Below are 15,851 nucleotides of genomic sequence, written 5' to 3' on the forward strand. Positions count from 1 at the left end.
GTTATAATATATCAATTATTATAGCAACGCTGTTTAAAGATACTGACCACAGTTCACTCGAAGCGACAGTAAGAGAAAAAAAAATTCCCAGACATAAGGCCAACTGTTTTTAAAATGTCCCAATGAACATATAAATTTAGTATAAAAGACTTGAAATCTTAAAACGAGGCCTTTCTGAGAAAATTAGATTTGAAAATTTCAAGTTCAATTTTCACCCCCTAGGAGTTACCGCATAATCATGACAAGAAAAGTAAAGATTATTTATTTAAAATTTTGAACAACTTTGCTTTTATGAAGTCTTTCATAAAACCTCTCTATATATGATTTATTTAAGGCTGAATTTCCGTGACCTTAGCAAAGCAACTGATAAAAATGGCCATTAATTAACTCCCTTCAGGAGTGGTTTTATGAAGAACTTTATAAATAGTTTTGCTATACTTGTTAACAACAAAAGACTAAATTGACATTTTAAAGAGAAGAAATATATCTTTTGTGATTCAAAACAGTTTCCTTCAGATAATAATTTCTTTACAACCTAATTTTAATAAAATTCATATTTGAATGGTATATAAAAACATTGACTATGTTCAGGGGCCGTGATTCGGAAAATTAATTCTATTTGAAATTGCTGAAAATTTTGTTATTTGTGTGGCGTAATGTTGGCATAAAACCTGTTTTGTGCTGTAACTAAAGGGAATTGGATGTGAAGGGGGGGGGGAGAAGGAAGTGAGTTGTGGGGTTATTTCTATCTGGAATTGTTTGTCAGTTTCCTAGTCCCTTGTCCCTGGAAAGAAAAAGATATCAACCCTGACAAAATAATGTTATTTTCATGTTTATTTTCTGAAATAAATATCATATTTTTTGGATATTTTTTCTTACATCATATACTTTTTCTTTTCTGAGAAAATGTGATCTGCTGTAACTTGTAAAAAAGGAATATAATTTTCTTTCCAATGAACATCCTAATACCAAACTAAGTTCACGCTCAATTTTGCTTTCTACCCTTAGTAAAAAATCCAAAACATGCAACTTTTATATAATGATTTTTAGTTTTTATCTTTTTTATAAAAGAATTATCCTGTTATATGTATAAAAAGCATAGAAAAAAGAAAATATTTTCAAAGAATCTAATAAGCCTTTCATCATGTAAACAAGTTATTTTCCTAACCAGAATGAATGGACTAACACGAGGAAAGTTTTATTATTATTATTCTACCACCATAGCATTGATTAGCACTAATCCAGGTCTAGCTATAATATTCTTCACAAAAACAAAGTTATGACCAAGTCTACAAATAGATTGACTTTCTACAAAAATAGAATTTAAGTAGTGGAACGGGAAAATGTAGATATTGCACACAAAAAAAAACATAGAAAGCTTTTTTTTACTAACATACTTTGAATAAAAACGTTTTTTAAATGCTTTACCAAAGTTGTATTATTTTACCTTCAACGAAAGCCAAAAATAAACTTTATTACAAAAATATTTATACTATGTTTGTTAAAAATGTTAAACACATAACATCCTCTGTTACTTTTTATTTGATATTCATGAAGAGAAATGAGTTGTATGTTTATTGCCTTTTAATACTACTTAATACCTATACCATATCCATTCAGGGAAGGAGGGGATATTGGATTGTTTATTACACTAGTCCCCAATGTCATAAACCAACATTTTTCATACAATAACTCACCAATTAAGGGACTTTTTTTTGGATTTTGATTAATTGGTTTATTAAATTGAGTGTCCAAAGGTTGCAACAAATAATCATCATTGGGAATGTACATCAATGTATTGGCTAATGTCTTATCCCTTTAGATCCCTGATATCCTTTAGCATTGCATTTCTTTAGAAATATAAGTACAGACAGGACAACTATATGCATATGATCATAAGTAGTTAATATGCCAGACATAGCTTATTGTAAACTAAATGATAATGATGTTTTTTCTCAGTCTATTAAACAATATCCAGGAATAAGTGATGGGAAATGTAGCAAAATATTTTTTTAGGCCTATTTCACCACTAGGCCTAAAATACCAATTACAGGAATCGCTGTCTGACAATTGCCTATTGGTTGATACAAACAGGCCTTTATGACCAAACCCTATTGGTTTAGAGCAATAGCCAATAAAATCTTCCGCCAATTGATTTAATTACGAAATGCTAAAAGTTGCACTATCTCTTTAAAACTAGGTTTCCCATCCTTTATTCCTTACAATTTCAAGTAAAACAAAAATACTTAAACAAGTTTTGGAATGATTTCTTTACTTATATCTTGTTTTTTTAATAGTTTAGATGGATAAAATATTTTATCATAATTGGGATAAATTCCTAGGCAAGCAAAAGGCGAAGATTCCTTGTTTCAAGTATTATTATGTTGATAAAAATATAGTTGGTAAAAGATGACAGTTGCAACTTCATGATAAGATTTATCACCTGTCTCTTACATAATCCTGGAGGACTTGTAAGTGGTGTGGGTATCATAAAGTACATGCAAAGTAGCAACTTTTTTTTATTTGGTAAAGAACTAATAATTGACATGTCACTTAGGGTTATTTGGAAAATGCTTTTTTTTATTTTTAGTAGCAATCTACTCTAGGGATAATACACTATGTCTGTCCATTCTCTCCGTAATGCTATAGCAGGAATGTTAGTTTCTCAGCTGCTATTTAAAGAAGAAATCTAAAATTTTTATCGATAATTCCTTCACTGTACCAATGAGAATCTAATTTATAAAATAATCAGTAGATCCACCAAGCTTCAATGGACATAACTAGTTTAAAAAAGGATTTAACATATTTTCTTTTTTTAATAACTAACATTTGCTCTTTAACTCACTTTGTTTGTTCTTTCATCCATGTTTTTTTGTGTTTGCTATTTATGGATGTTGTAATCGAAGTTCAATCTTTCTTCTAAAACTGCACTGCAACATTAATAAAAAAAACTAACATGAATAAAGTCCCTCAACAGATTATGAGTTCATCTTTAAAATAAACAGATAAAAAGTTAAAAAGATTAATGTGGCATAAATTTTTGTTCTGTTTCCACGTTCTCAACTCCAACCTAATTTTCTAATGTAAAACTGAACCAGAAATAGGAAATTTGTTTGGCCTAGTTGTAAAAAGATATTATACAAGCTAGTGCACATATTGTAATTGAGTGAATCATCCATCACTCTTATTTTATAAGAATGTGAAAATGGAACAAAACTTTCTTAAAGATAAAATGTCAAGATAATTATGCTTCTAAGTTACAGTGTCAACCTGAACTGAATACATAAATACAATGATTTTTGCAATTCAAAATCTCCAAGTAAAAAAAATTGAAGTTTTTTTTTAATATCTGGGAGACTTTAACGCATTTTTAAGAGGTATCCGTAACATAAAGAATTATCGTAGAGACTTTAACAAACAAAAACATTTAAAGTGCCACTAGAGGCCTCTAGGGGCGTAGCCGCTAGTATAATTATAAAGTAATATTTTTATAAATTAGAATTTAGACATAACAAAGAAAATAGCAACTTTTGTTTTACTTAAGGCTCAATCTATGATAAGGACTGACAGACATACATATTCAATTGTATTTGAGCTTAGCTGCTAAATAACATCACAGGAAATAGATCTAATAACACACTTGACTGATTTGTTGGCAAAGAGTTAGCGAGGTGCTGATTATATTATTTTCTGATTACAAACAATACTACTATGAATACTAGTTAAAAGAATATTAACCATATGCCATTAGTGACGAACCCCAATCTGTCCTACTTTGAGAAAGACGATTTCAGTAACGTCATATACGTTTATGGAAGGGGGGAAGAAAATCTTTTCCCTTTTCTCCCATCTCTTTTGAAGAGATTTTCTTCCCCCCTTCCCTTTTTCTTTCCCGAAACGTGTATGACGTTACTGGAATCGTCTTTCTCAAAGTAGGACAGATTGGATTTCGTCGCCATTAGAAGAACAGTACAGACAAGAAGGAAAGTAAATAGTTGAATATACTATATCTTCATTGAACCTTGAAACTTTTTGTTGAAGTAAAGATTCAATAGTTCATATCATTAAATTGCATACTAGCGGCCTCTAGGGGCATTCTGGCAAAAGAGGTAATCGACCCTTCAATTTATTAAAAAGAAAAGATTTTTCAGACGCAATTTCTCTTGGGAAGGAGGAGGTACCCTCCCTACAATTGTAATAAAACTTTCCAGGACCCATGGGAAGCTTCACAGTAAGTTAGCGAGACACTAAGGTACACAAGGACGGACTCCGAGACATCTTGTTACTTTTATATAAGAATATATAAATTCTCGACTGACATATTTTTAACATAATTTTAAAAGAGCTAATATGCATGGTATTTTAATCAACATAATGTCGGTAGTTTCCTATAGGTAAAATGAATATTGACGTGTTAATATAATAACAGCACATTTGATCAACAGAATACTGATTACACTGTTTGAATGTAACTTAACTTTTTGACCTCTGTTAATATGGTAACTAACAGAGAATATGTATTTTGTTGTACTTGATGTTTCAGGGGAATAAGAAATACTATATTATGTACAGTATTAGGGGTGTGCGAGAGGAAGGGGTATAGACGTGTTTGCACCTCCCTGAAAAAAATAATAGGTGAACATGAACAACCCTATGTTTACACATCCACCTAAAATCTTTCGTGTACAACCCCCTGCATGAAAAAAAGGTTGTTTAAATCAATTTTGATTCTAACAATTTTTGTGGGCTTAAAGACACGGATAACAATTTTTACCCCACCAAACCTTGCACTCCCCTAATTTTTTTACTTAAGTAGTTATTAAAGACTAGTGACTGTACCCCTAGAATCTAGTGGCCCTTATCCAAGGTCCCCAAGGTTGTTAGGCAAAGAAGGTCATATTAAAAAAATTTGGGGACTAGTGTAATAAACCAATATCCCAATGTCCCCTCCCTCTCTATGTAATACACATTTTTTTATTAAACGTTGTAATATCCATCCCCCCCTCACAATTGTGTACACGTCCCTATTTGGTAGAGTATATTAATAAATAAATAATACAATAAGCAGAAATTAATTATATTTATTCATTCATCTCATCACAAGTTTTACCTTCCGGTGGAACATTTTCAGTGTAGTGTGAGAAAATTTATTCCAGTATTGCTATGAAACCGATTAATATCCGCTGATTTAGAACCGGTTCTATGCTATACTTAAAAATCATGTACAACGTCGTATTACAGACTATTTTCCACGAATTTTTGTTAGCCTTTGGTCCCTCGGGGCTAAAAAAACTGGTTTAAATCTTATAACTTTTACTTTAATATCCGCGGAAAGCTGACTATAATACGATGCGATAAATAACTATCATTGCATTCTTTGCATATCTTGAGAACCGCAGCAATAACTATTAACTAAAAATTGAGAATTGAACGATTTACATTCCCAGTGACAGTAGAAAAAGAGTTTAAGGTTGGATGAAAAAAAATAATCAAAGTACCCAAAGTTTTTAGCAACGAATAATATAACGTGGTCATTAAACTTTGGGTACCAGTGTAATTTAAAGTAAAATATCCCCTACCTTCCTGCGGTAAACTATACTGGTACCCAAAGTTTTATAACGTGGAAACAAATAACTCATCAAAAACAGTAACCTCTTATTTATAAACCTTTTTATTGAGCTACAAATCTATGAATGTTTTTTTATCTTGTTTATTTACCAGGGCTCTGCAGCTGCGCCTCAGCCTGTAATTTAAACCTGTTGGAGTGCAAAAAAAAATTAAGAAAAGGATTGTTTCTTCAGGAACAGGTTTACACATCCAGGTGAGTTTTATAATATGACGATTTCCCTGCGGCTTACATGCAGGTTATGCGCGGCTGCCGAGCCCTGTTATTTACCAATTAAGAATTACGGGCGATGAATAGAATTAATCCTGATGTAATTTTCCTATAACACTTTGTATTATTTTTATATAGGAAAAAAAACTTTCTTCACAATAAAGAAGCTTCTTTGCAACTATCTTTGTCCGTACCATGTTAAAGTTACCCCTGCTTTAGATTACAATTAGTGGTTAAAATCTTTGAACACTCAACCAAATAAACCAACCAATTAAAATTTAAAGGTTGGTAAGGAAGAATAATAAACCTTTTTATATGAATTTGGAGACTAAACAGCTTAATGATATGAATTTAATAAAAATTAATAATTATTTAATTAAAGCTTATTTTGAGAATCATGTCATCCTTGTTTTTTTTTACCAGTATTGCATGATTAGAAAACCTTTACTTCTTGCAAGTAATATAAACAACTTTAAAAATCTTTTTATATTTCTCAAACTTTTAAACAAAATTCTTACAATTACATTTAAAACATTTCAAGTATACACTTTTTCCAATGAATAAGAAACGGTTTTGAACCATTATGAAAATAGATAAAAGTTTTAAATTAAAAAGAAATAATTTTTGTATCTGCGGACAAATGTCTATAAAACTTAGAATATATCTATAAATACGTTTTTAGTACAAAATATAACGCTACCAATTTTTATTTAAGACAAAGTTATCGAAATATCATTTTAATAATGTTTTAAAAGGTTTCTGTAATGCTTTCAACAAAACATTCTTAATTATATAAAAGCTACACAAGGAATTAAATTTCTAAAAGTAAAACTATTTTACTGACAGTTTGACATTAGCAAAACATGTGACGTACAACCATAGATATTTATAGAGCAACTATGTATATTTTAAATTATTTTAACATTGCATGTTTTATCACGTGTGCCTTGGGTTAAAAAGCGGAGGTTTGGTAAGTTGCTCCTGTATATAACCGTTAACATTAGATAACTTGCCGGTTGTTAGTCTTTACACATCTCCAGCCTTATGTATAGGATTATATTTACATCATCACAGCATGCAGTTAATATATCAAAATTTTCTCTTCTTAAAATTATGAAAATATAGCAGGGTGTCAGTTCACAATTTTTATATTTACTGATTATATTATGTTCATGTTCATTAGTGGTAGAAAAATAGTCATTAGATTTTTATTATTAATGTAAAAATAGTTTTGTATCATCGACAGACAGTGTCGTGTTTCTTGTCCTGTTGTAATGATAAATTCTGACTAAATTGAAGTTTGTTTCCTTACAACATGGAAAGGGGGGGGGGGAAATTCGGAGGTCCCCTTTCTTCGATATCCTCAATATACATATAACTTTATCAAACTCACCTCACCCCCCCCCCCCACAAACAGACTTCCCTTTAATTTCTTAGCCCAGCGTGTGTTTAGAAGGGAAGGGGGGGGGGGGGAGAGTAGGGGGCTCCTCATTTATTCAGGCATATTAAAAGTCCCCTCAGACTAAACTCCCCCCCACCCCCCTTCTAAGTAATTCTGGGAGGCCGTGTAGTGTCTCAGCTTTTTGGACCGAGAGTGGTTGTCATACAATACACAAAAAAAAATTATATCAAACTAAAATATTTATTTTCTTATGTTTAATTACTATTTGACATAACTAAGATCTTGGCCTCTAGAGGTATGGTATTATTTTACTTTGGAGGGCGGCGGTAAGTTCACCAAAAATAGTTATACCCGTTTCCTAGACCTATAAAAGTTTCACTGTAAAGGAGAACCATATCAGCTTAGCGGTTAGCGATTTCCTGAGGTACAGACAAACCTACTTACATCATGTTACTCTTTAAATAAAAAATATTAACTATTTTGTTGTTGTCTGTAGCTAAAGATTTCAGAAAATGATGATACGAATTGGTTGTACTTTTTAGGGAAGCTTTAAGAGTGGTTTGTGGTGGTTTTAGGCTTTTTTGTGACCTTTCTCGACCTTCTATACACTCTAGGGGCGAGTAAAGTATAGCTATATTTGATTAAATTTAGGTTTAGAATTCTTACATTTTTAGCAAAAACGTCTGGACACCGACCGAAGGGATCTAAGAGGATTGAAGCAAAGTTTAGGGGAGGGGGGTGAGGTTAGATGTTAGAAGACACGGGATTCGGTTATGAGGGAATGAAAACACGGGTCTCCTTAATAATATCAAATAATTTCAAAGTACATATTTTTTTGTTTTAAAAAATTTTTTTTAATGCTCAATCTGTATGAGCAATATCAAGCGGAAAAAAGGAATTTTTACAGACAATAATATTATTCATAATTTTGGTTAGTTTTAATTAATTAGTGTTAGGAGAGCCCTAAATAGATAAAGAATTATGTGAAAGCTAAGATGCTGTACGTACTGGTGCAAAAAATGGGGACAAATTTCAAATTGTTTTGGCGTGTGACGTCATACCCCCATCTCTTTTCCAGGGGGTTTCTTTCCTCCTTCCCTTTTCTTTCCCCTCACTTGTGACGTAAATAAACAGCCCCGTCAAATCAATTTAAAAATTGTCCCCATTTTTTGCACCAATACGTACAGCATCAAAAGCTAAAAGTTGGCATTAAATTTTCTAAATTTCTATTTATAAAACTTTCAAAAAAAATCAAATCTATTTTAACTAGAGGTGAGTCGTGTTTGCATTTGAAAAGGCCATTTTCTGTTTTCTGATGGTCAATTCCTTTTGTTTTGCTTCACCCTTCGCCTCCAATCCTTTCATCTAATAACATAACATTCCATAATTAATCAAAATATCTAAACTGGTTGTGGGTTGCGGAAAATGTTGGTTCCGAATCTCGCATGTCCCGCAAGTGATAGTGTTGTGATATGCGTGCTGACGTCACTGCTTACGTAAAGGTGACGTGTGTGTGTGTTTGTGTGTGTATGTGTGCATTTTCCTTTTCATTACCCCCCCCCCCTCCCCCTTGCTGTCTATTTCGGGTACCATGCATGAAGCTGTCGTGCTAATACTGTGCCTAAGAAGAGCACATTCTTTAATTGTGTTTGTTGTATGTACCATTCAACCACTTTTAGGTTTTTTATATATACTATAATAGCGGCTGCGGCCCTAGCTCTACATCTAACGGAATATAAATGGGAAGAAAAATAGCCTAAAACTTTCCCGGGACCTATAATAAGCTTTATTGCAAGGGAGGACCTTATGGGTTCAGCGGTTAGCCAGATCCTTTTTAACAGAAAACAAAAGCTTACTAGTTTTCATGTATAACCAGCGGCTTCGCCCCTAGCCTCTAGGGGCTTTGCCCCAAGAGGTGATCAAAATATTTGGCGAATTCGTAAAAGGACCAAGGAAATCTTCAGCAAAAAAAAGGACCAAGGAAAACTTCAGCAAAAAAAATGGGGGTGATTTTTTTGTTTTCTGGGGGGTTGTGGGTGTCCAACCCCCCAAGAAAATAGCCTAAAACCACCACAGGATCAGTGGGTATATTCCATGAAGAGTAGAATCCGATCGGTTCAGTGATTACCGAGATCTTAAGGGACGGACAGACATTGTTCTACTTTGTATTATAGATAGGATATAGGTGACCTTTCCCTTACTTATTGACTTACTCACTAAGTAACTCATTCTTTTAGACGTTGTTAGAGACTTCTTAATATCTTTAATCTTTAAAAGTAACAGGATCTGTGTTAGCGTATTTGTCTATCTGTACTAAAGGATCGCGATAACCAATGAACCGATATGGTTTTCCTTTTTAATTTAGCTTCTTATAGGTCCTTTCTTTGGGATGGGGAGTGGGGGGGGGGGACACATTCCTCCCAATCAAAGAATCCCCCTCTACAAAATTTTTAGATTTTACCTTTTCTTTTTAAAATTAAAATTTAAAAGGTGGAAGGGATTGGCTTCTCCAACCAGCCCCCACTATCTCAAGTGCCCCTAGAGGCCTGCAGATGATAATATAAATTATTAAGATGTTGGGATCCCCTAAAATCTAAAATTTCAGTGTTTTTAGTTATTTCTAGTATTTCGATCTAGAGCGGTGATGACACCTTTCTACACCCTTTTCCGCACGCCACTGAAGCCTAAATTTTATGATAGGTCTACACGAAACACCTAAATATTGAAAAGCTTCACTTGAATAAGCTTCATTTTAGACTTGAATTGGTATTGACCAAGATCTATTTTTAGATTTTAAACAAAATATACTTTCTCTCTCTACCTCCCCTCCCCCCCCCCTTCTCTCTCTCTCTCCTATTCTTTCATATGTATTAATAAATTGAATGATGATTTTGTTCTAAAAATAATTTTAAATTTCAAATATTCTTTCTTTCATGACTAGGAATTTATTTCAATTAATTTTAAATCTTCCAAACCAAAACTGGTTCTATTTTATCAAATTTGGCATGAATTTTTGTTAGTTTATGTCGACAATTTAAATTTTATAAAAGTTATATTGGCTGACAAATTATTGACTTTATAGTTTTACAGCGGTAAAAACAAAATGCTCTTTGGTCTTGGGAATTTTCAAAACCCAACATCAGCCGCCTCTTTTAAACAGCAGCTGAGAAAAAAAAAGAGTGTATATGAAAACGTTGCTATCGGATAGACTTGAAATTAAATATAAACTAGGGCTGTATGCTTTAAGAGAATCAACCTTTTAAAAGTATAAACTTGACTCAAAAATGACCGTCCCTCTACATAAAACAAGGATGCCAACATCCATAAATAACAAAGCTCAAAAAATTATGAATGTAAATCGGAAAAAATTACCTTAGAGCAGTGTCATACTGTGGTATCCGCCTAGGATAAATAGCAGACACCAGAGTTCAAATGACTACGGCAGTGTGAACAGACGTGGACACCTATACTATAGAGAAGCTACGCTTCTCTAGCAATCACTAAATAATAAACAGAGTCTATTCAGTTGTTCCTTTATTGAAGGTCTAAGGATTACTAAAGTTGTACAACATAATATAAATACATATGGATTAGGAATAAAGATAGTTAAAGGTAAATCATACAAGTAAAACATAGATAGTTGCAATGGTTAGGTAGATGGCTATCCCTGTCCAGGGGAGGCAGGATAGCCCATGGAACAGCACAATAGGTAGATAAGCATAGAGGGGTTGAGTGGTAGGTCTGGGTACTAAAAGGGAAGGTTTGATGATTACTGTGACAACAACAGTCTGTGTGGGGGTGATTCTATCAGGTGAGGGAAGGCTTAGATCCTTTATCCGCAGGGCTGAGGTGGTGCTGATAACTTGGTGGTTGAAGGGGAAGGTTCCGGTGCTTAAGAAGGGAGAGGGAGGGGTAACACCCCCTCACTCCACTTGCAGGACAACTGAGAGATGAAATCAATACCGTTATCTGACATATTTTCAGGTGGCTTTACAATTGTAGAATAACAGGATTTAGCTGGGTGCGTAGCATCACTATAATGTCTTGGTTTCTGCATGGCCCAGAGTTGCCGCATACCACAACTCTCCCCTCGGAAGGCTGGGAGGGGTTGTCTGCACCGCCAGACTTCCGACAGTGGTTGCGGCCTTCAGTTTGTTGTCCTTGTGGAATGGGTCCGCCAGGATACCAGCTGCTGAACGGTGGTAGACTCCAGCCCTCCCCAGGTCGAACGGAATCTGCTATATCTGCTGGAGTAGCTGGTCCTGTTGGATGTTCTGGCCGTTGGATGTGTACCTCTGAGGCCACCCTGGCAACCTCCAGGGGTGGCACAGCACATGAGGGGGCTTGGACCAACAGCCGCCTGGTATACACCTCTTCAGGTTTCTCTACTGGGCTGGTGGTCTCCATCGTGTTGGTCACCTTGCTGCTGGCAGGCTGGCTACTGGATGCAGGCGCAGCTTCTACGCCCTCGGGGCTGGTCAGGTTCATTCGGCTTCCAGGGTCTCTGTCAACGCGGGCAGGTGGTGGTTGCCATACTGTAGGAACGTTGCCTCCCTCAGGCTCATCCTGGACATTGGCAGGGTGGTGCATGGCAGTCAGACCTGCAGGGTAGGGGAAGGTAACAGTCCATCCCCTGTGCCGGAGGCTGTCTTGGATCTGCAAGGGTGGCTCCGCTCTAGTTGGCTGGGGAACAGGCCCATCCACGGCCACTGCTGCTGGTGGACTGGAGGCACAAGGCTCCGGATTTCCTCCCCTAGCCTGAAGGTGTCCAGGCACATCGTCTCCATCTTGGGTAGACATAATTGTTGGGGATCCTCTACTTCTATGGTTAGGCTCGGCACTTGGCTCATCTAGTTGAGTTACTCCCCAGGCAGCGGTCAAAGCTTCTTCAGTTTGGCTGGTAATGGCTGATATCCTGGTTCCTGGGGCAGATGCAGGGGGCGCAGGCAAGTTTGACCCAGCACAAACTTCCTGGTACACCAATGCAATACAATTACCCTGGCTTGGTTGAGGGAGGTAGACAGCTGGACGCAGTTGAGGGTGAGGGACAGCTGGACTCTCCCTGCTGGCTGGGGGCTCTGGCTGACTGGGGGTGACGGGTGTCACCCCTTCCTCTGGGGCTGCGGGCTCGTTCCGGGGTCCAGGTATCTCGGTGGCGGCGACGGTTGTCGCCCCAGGCACCAGCGTGGGGGCGCTGGATAGCACCCCCCAGTCTTCACAGGGGTCCAGGTCTCTCGGTGGCGGCGACGGTTGTCGCCCCAGGCACCAGCGTGGGGCGCTGGATAGCACCCCCCAGTCTTCACAGGTGGCGGCAACGGTTGTCGCCCCAGACATCAGCTTGGTGGTGCAGGGAAGCACCTCTCGTTCCTTCCAGGTGGCGACGCCGGTTGGCGTCCCATACATCGACTCAGACTCGCTGGCTAGCGCCTCTTGCCTCTCCCGCTCGGCGGCCGCCAGGGCCTCCCCGTACACCGTCCCGGTGGCGCTGGGTAGCGCCCCTCGGCTCTCGCTGGGGGTGACAGGGGTTACCTCCTCCTTCGGGGGACGCGGTCTGACGGGTACCATCATGTTGAGGCCGACCGGCAGAGGCCGCAGGACTTCTGGCTCCGCAATGTTGGTTGGCTGCACGAACACCGGTCCCATGTGGTTGAGGCTGAAGTCCAGGCCAACCCGGTTGGATTCAGCCGCTCCTCCCAGCACGTTGATCCTGGCCACTATGGTCCCAATCTGAGACACAGACTCCTGGGTGGCCGCGGCCCCAGCGGCGGCAGCTGGTTGGGGTGACGGCTGGGCATCTCCCTCCAGGTAGACCTGGGTGTCAGACTGGTTGTATGCAGGTTGTTGGGCTGCCTGGTGTTTCTTCATTGCCTGGTCCCAACCGGTTCTACACTTGGCGGCTGTGTGGCCGTTGAAGCGGCAGCGCTCCTTCGTCCAGCCGGGTCCCATCAGTCCGGCTTCCCCAGGGTGTATCAACCTGCCAGGTCTCTCATCCTCCAGTTGGGGCACCAGCTGACAAACAGGGTCTCCCCTACTAGGGATCAGGCAGTGCTGGGCTGCTTGTGGTGGCTCCTTGGTTACATTCAGCCTCCTCCCCATACACACAGGTCCCTTCCATCCAACAGCGGCTCTCCTCTCCTGGGTGGCGAGGCCAGCCTCGGCCTTAGCTTCTGCAGGTGCTTCTCCACATGAGGGATCCTGCCTCCAGTTACGCCAGGTAGTTGGTACCATTGCCGTTGATGGTGCCAGTCGGAAGGGGGGCTATGATCTCTGGGGGGTATCTGTGGCCAGTGTGTGGACAGGTACCCACAGTTGAACCAGCAAGGCCCAGAAGATGCCATACTGATGGTAGCCTGAACTGGGTTCTGGACTGCCAGCAGGCTGTTGGTAGCCACCTGAGTTAGGCCAGAGTTGCCAGCTGGTATTGCGTCCCTGCCAGGCTCCGTCAGCTGCTGGTGGGGAGCCCCTGCGGTGATTCTGGTTTTGGCAGGGGGTGGCCTTCTTATTGACTTCCCTAGTTGGAGCTCTGCATCCTGGTGGGCCTCCATCTTCAGCAGCATGGGGGGGACTTGGCTGGGTCATGTGCAGTGGTTCAACAGAGTAGAGGCATCTGGTCTTGGAGTGTGGGGGAACAGCCTCACTGCTACTGGTCAACCCTGCTCCCTCCGTGCTGGGTAAAGCCTTCCACTGCAGCAGGTCACCATTCTCCATCCTTAGGCCGGTCCCCAGTCGTTTCATGCCTGGGGGCTCCCAGGGAGGCTTGGGTGGCGGCTCCCCCACCCCTAGGTACGCGTCGGGCATCTGGGTGAAGAGCCTATTCCCCTGGGACAGCTCCCCATCCTCCAGGTTGGTGAGGCCAGCGCCAGGGAGGACCTTTCCACCCCAGACACAGGTGGTACTGGCCCTAGGGCTGGGCCCCTTTGGAGTCTCAGTTCTGGTGGTAGTGTCCATCTTGGGGCTGGCCACTAAGTCTCTGAAGCTTGTCACCTTCTCATTGGGCTCAGTCGCATCGTTCAACACTCCCGGGAGGACACATACAGGTTCAACAATCCCCAGTCCAGTATCTCGATTTCTCGTGCGTTGAGCACCAACTGTACAGGAGCTGTGCAGCGGACATTCAGTCACCCTTCCAGACAAGGGCATCTCAGGGACCAGGGGTCTGTGACCTGGCATGTGTTTTATGTTCACTGTACTCAACACAGTAGGCCAAAGTAATAACAGAAGCAGCACCTTGTATGAAGAAGCAGAGAGTGGTGGGGTACAGATGTTGGTGGTTATGATCCAAATGAAGACTTCTGTCCACCACAGTGCCAGCAGCATGCCTAGGCACACAGTTAATGCCCAATCAGGAATGTCTTCTATTGCCGCACGTCGGGCTAGGGGCTGACAATTTCTCATCTTGTAGATATAGGAGCAGAGTAGAGTAGCCGCGCCGCAAGGAGGTTCGAGCCGGCTCACCCCTATTATAGATACTATAGCTGTGTAATTAGGGTGGTAGTCCACGTAGCCGTAGGCTCTGTCCTCCTGGCTCAAGAGTTTCGGTGGCTGGAGTGTCCCCATGATAAGTAGCAGGGGGTTGGTCTGTTGGTGCCAGCGTCTTGTTTAACTGTTGAGCCTGAGTTGTTCTCCTCTGTATATAGTTCACAACTATGAGGGTCTATGGTTAAGGTACACACCACCACTGCCCAGTGTGGGGCATCAAGTCAGGCTATTTCCACAGGGTGGGCGTACTTTCGTTAAGTTACCATATCAGTCTCCAGTGTTGTATGGTGAGGTTAGTATTCACTTACTTGCAACCATGATACAAAAAAAAACAACACTATTTATCACTTGGGTATTTATATATACATATATTTTTTTTCACTAGCCACTCAGCTTTGAAGTAGGGTTGGCAGGGCTAGGAAGATGTTGAGGGTCTGAGCTGGTCTAAGGAACTGATTGGGTTTTCCTTTATCACACTATAGATAGGAGGGAGAAGCTTGCAAGTCTTGTTTTCTAAAAATATCTCTGTTGGATGCTATGGAGTAGCTCCGCTCCTGTGTGTGTGTGTGTGTGTGCGTGAAATATCCTTTCCTTGCAACGCTCTTACGCACCGTCAGATCCGCACACACAGGTAAAACGCGCACTTATCCCTCAACCCGCTCTCTCATTGGTCCGCTTTGTCTTATTCGTCCGTTGAATTTTGTTATGTGTCCCGAGCTCTGCTGCGCGACCCGTAAATGGCGCTCTGTTCTCCCGGTCGCTATCTCCACACCGTGGGCGGACTTAGTCAAGTGTGGGTAGGAAGGGGGGAAGCGCGTGAGGGGACGGGGTAAAACCGTCCGTTCCCCCTATGGAGAGGGGGGAGTGCTGTGGGTTTGAGGTAACTGTGTGGTGAGGTAATTGTGCCCTTTCCTTAATCCTGGGCTTGTTGTTATGTCACCTCGATTGTATTTTCTTCAATGGATGGTGGGCCCCTCCCTTTCCATTGGAATAAGGGGTGTATTTGTTGTGCTGGAGGCTTGGGGGGTTAGATTGTTTATCAATGCATTGTGATATTACATCTAGGTTTCTATTTTTGGCCTTATCACAATACACAACAGATTTGCTTACCAAGCCTGTTCTATTTTTAGTTTT

The 15,851-nt window shown here is 39.9% G+C and overlaps 1 protein-coding gene across 1 annotated transcript in view; it reads right to left on the bottom strand.

Annotated features, from left to right (window-relative positions):
• LOC145328187 (uncharacterized) overlaps nucleotides 1–7,126 on the bottom strand; it is a 156,698-nt gene extending 149,572 nt beyond the window's left edge. Inside the window, exon 1 of the mRNA XM_080171776.1 lies at nucleotides 6,783–7,126. The gene's annotated coding sequence lies outside the window, so the exon portion shown is untranslated. The remainder of the gene's footprint in view (nucleotides 1–6,782) is intronic.
• Nucleotides 7,127–15,851: the final 8,725 nt, after the last annotated feature.

This window comes from Acartia tonsa, chromosome 9 (genome assembly GCF_053477335.1).
Source record: "Acartia tonsa isolate MP-2025a chromosome 9, ASM5347733v1, whole genome shotgun sequence".
NCBI classification, from domain to species: Eukaryota; Metazoa; Arthropoda; class Copepoda; order Calanoida; family Acartiidae; genus Acartia; species Acartia tonsa.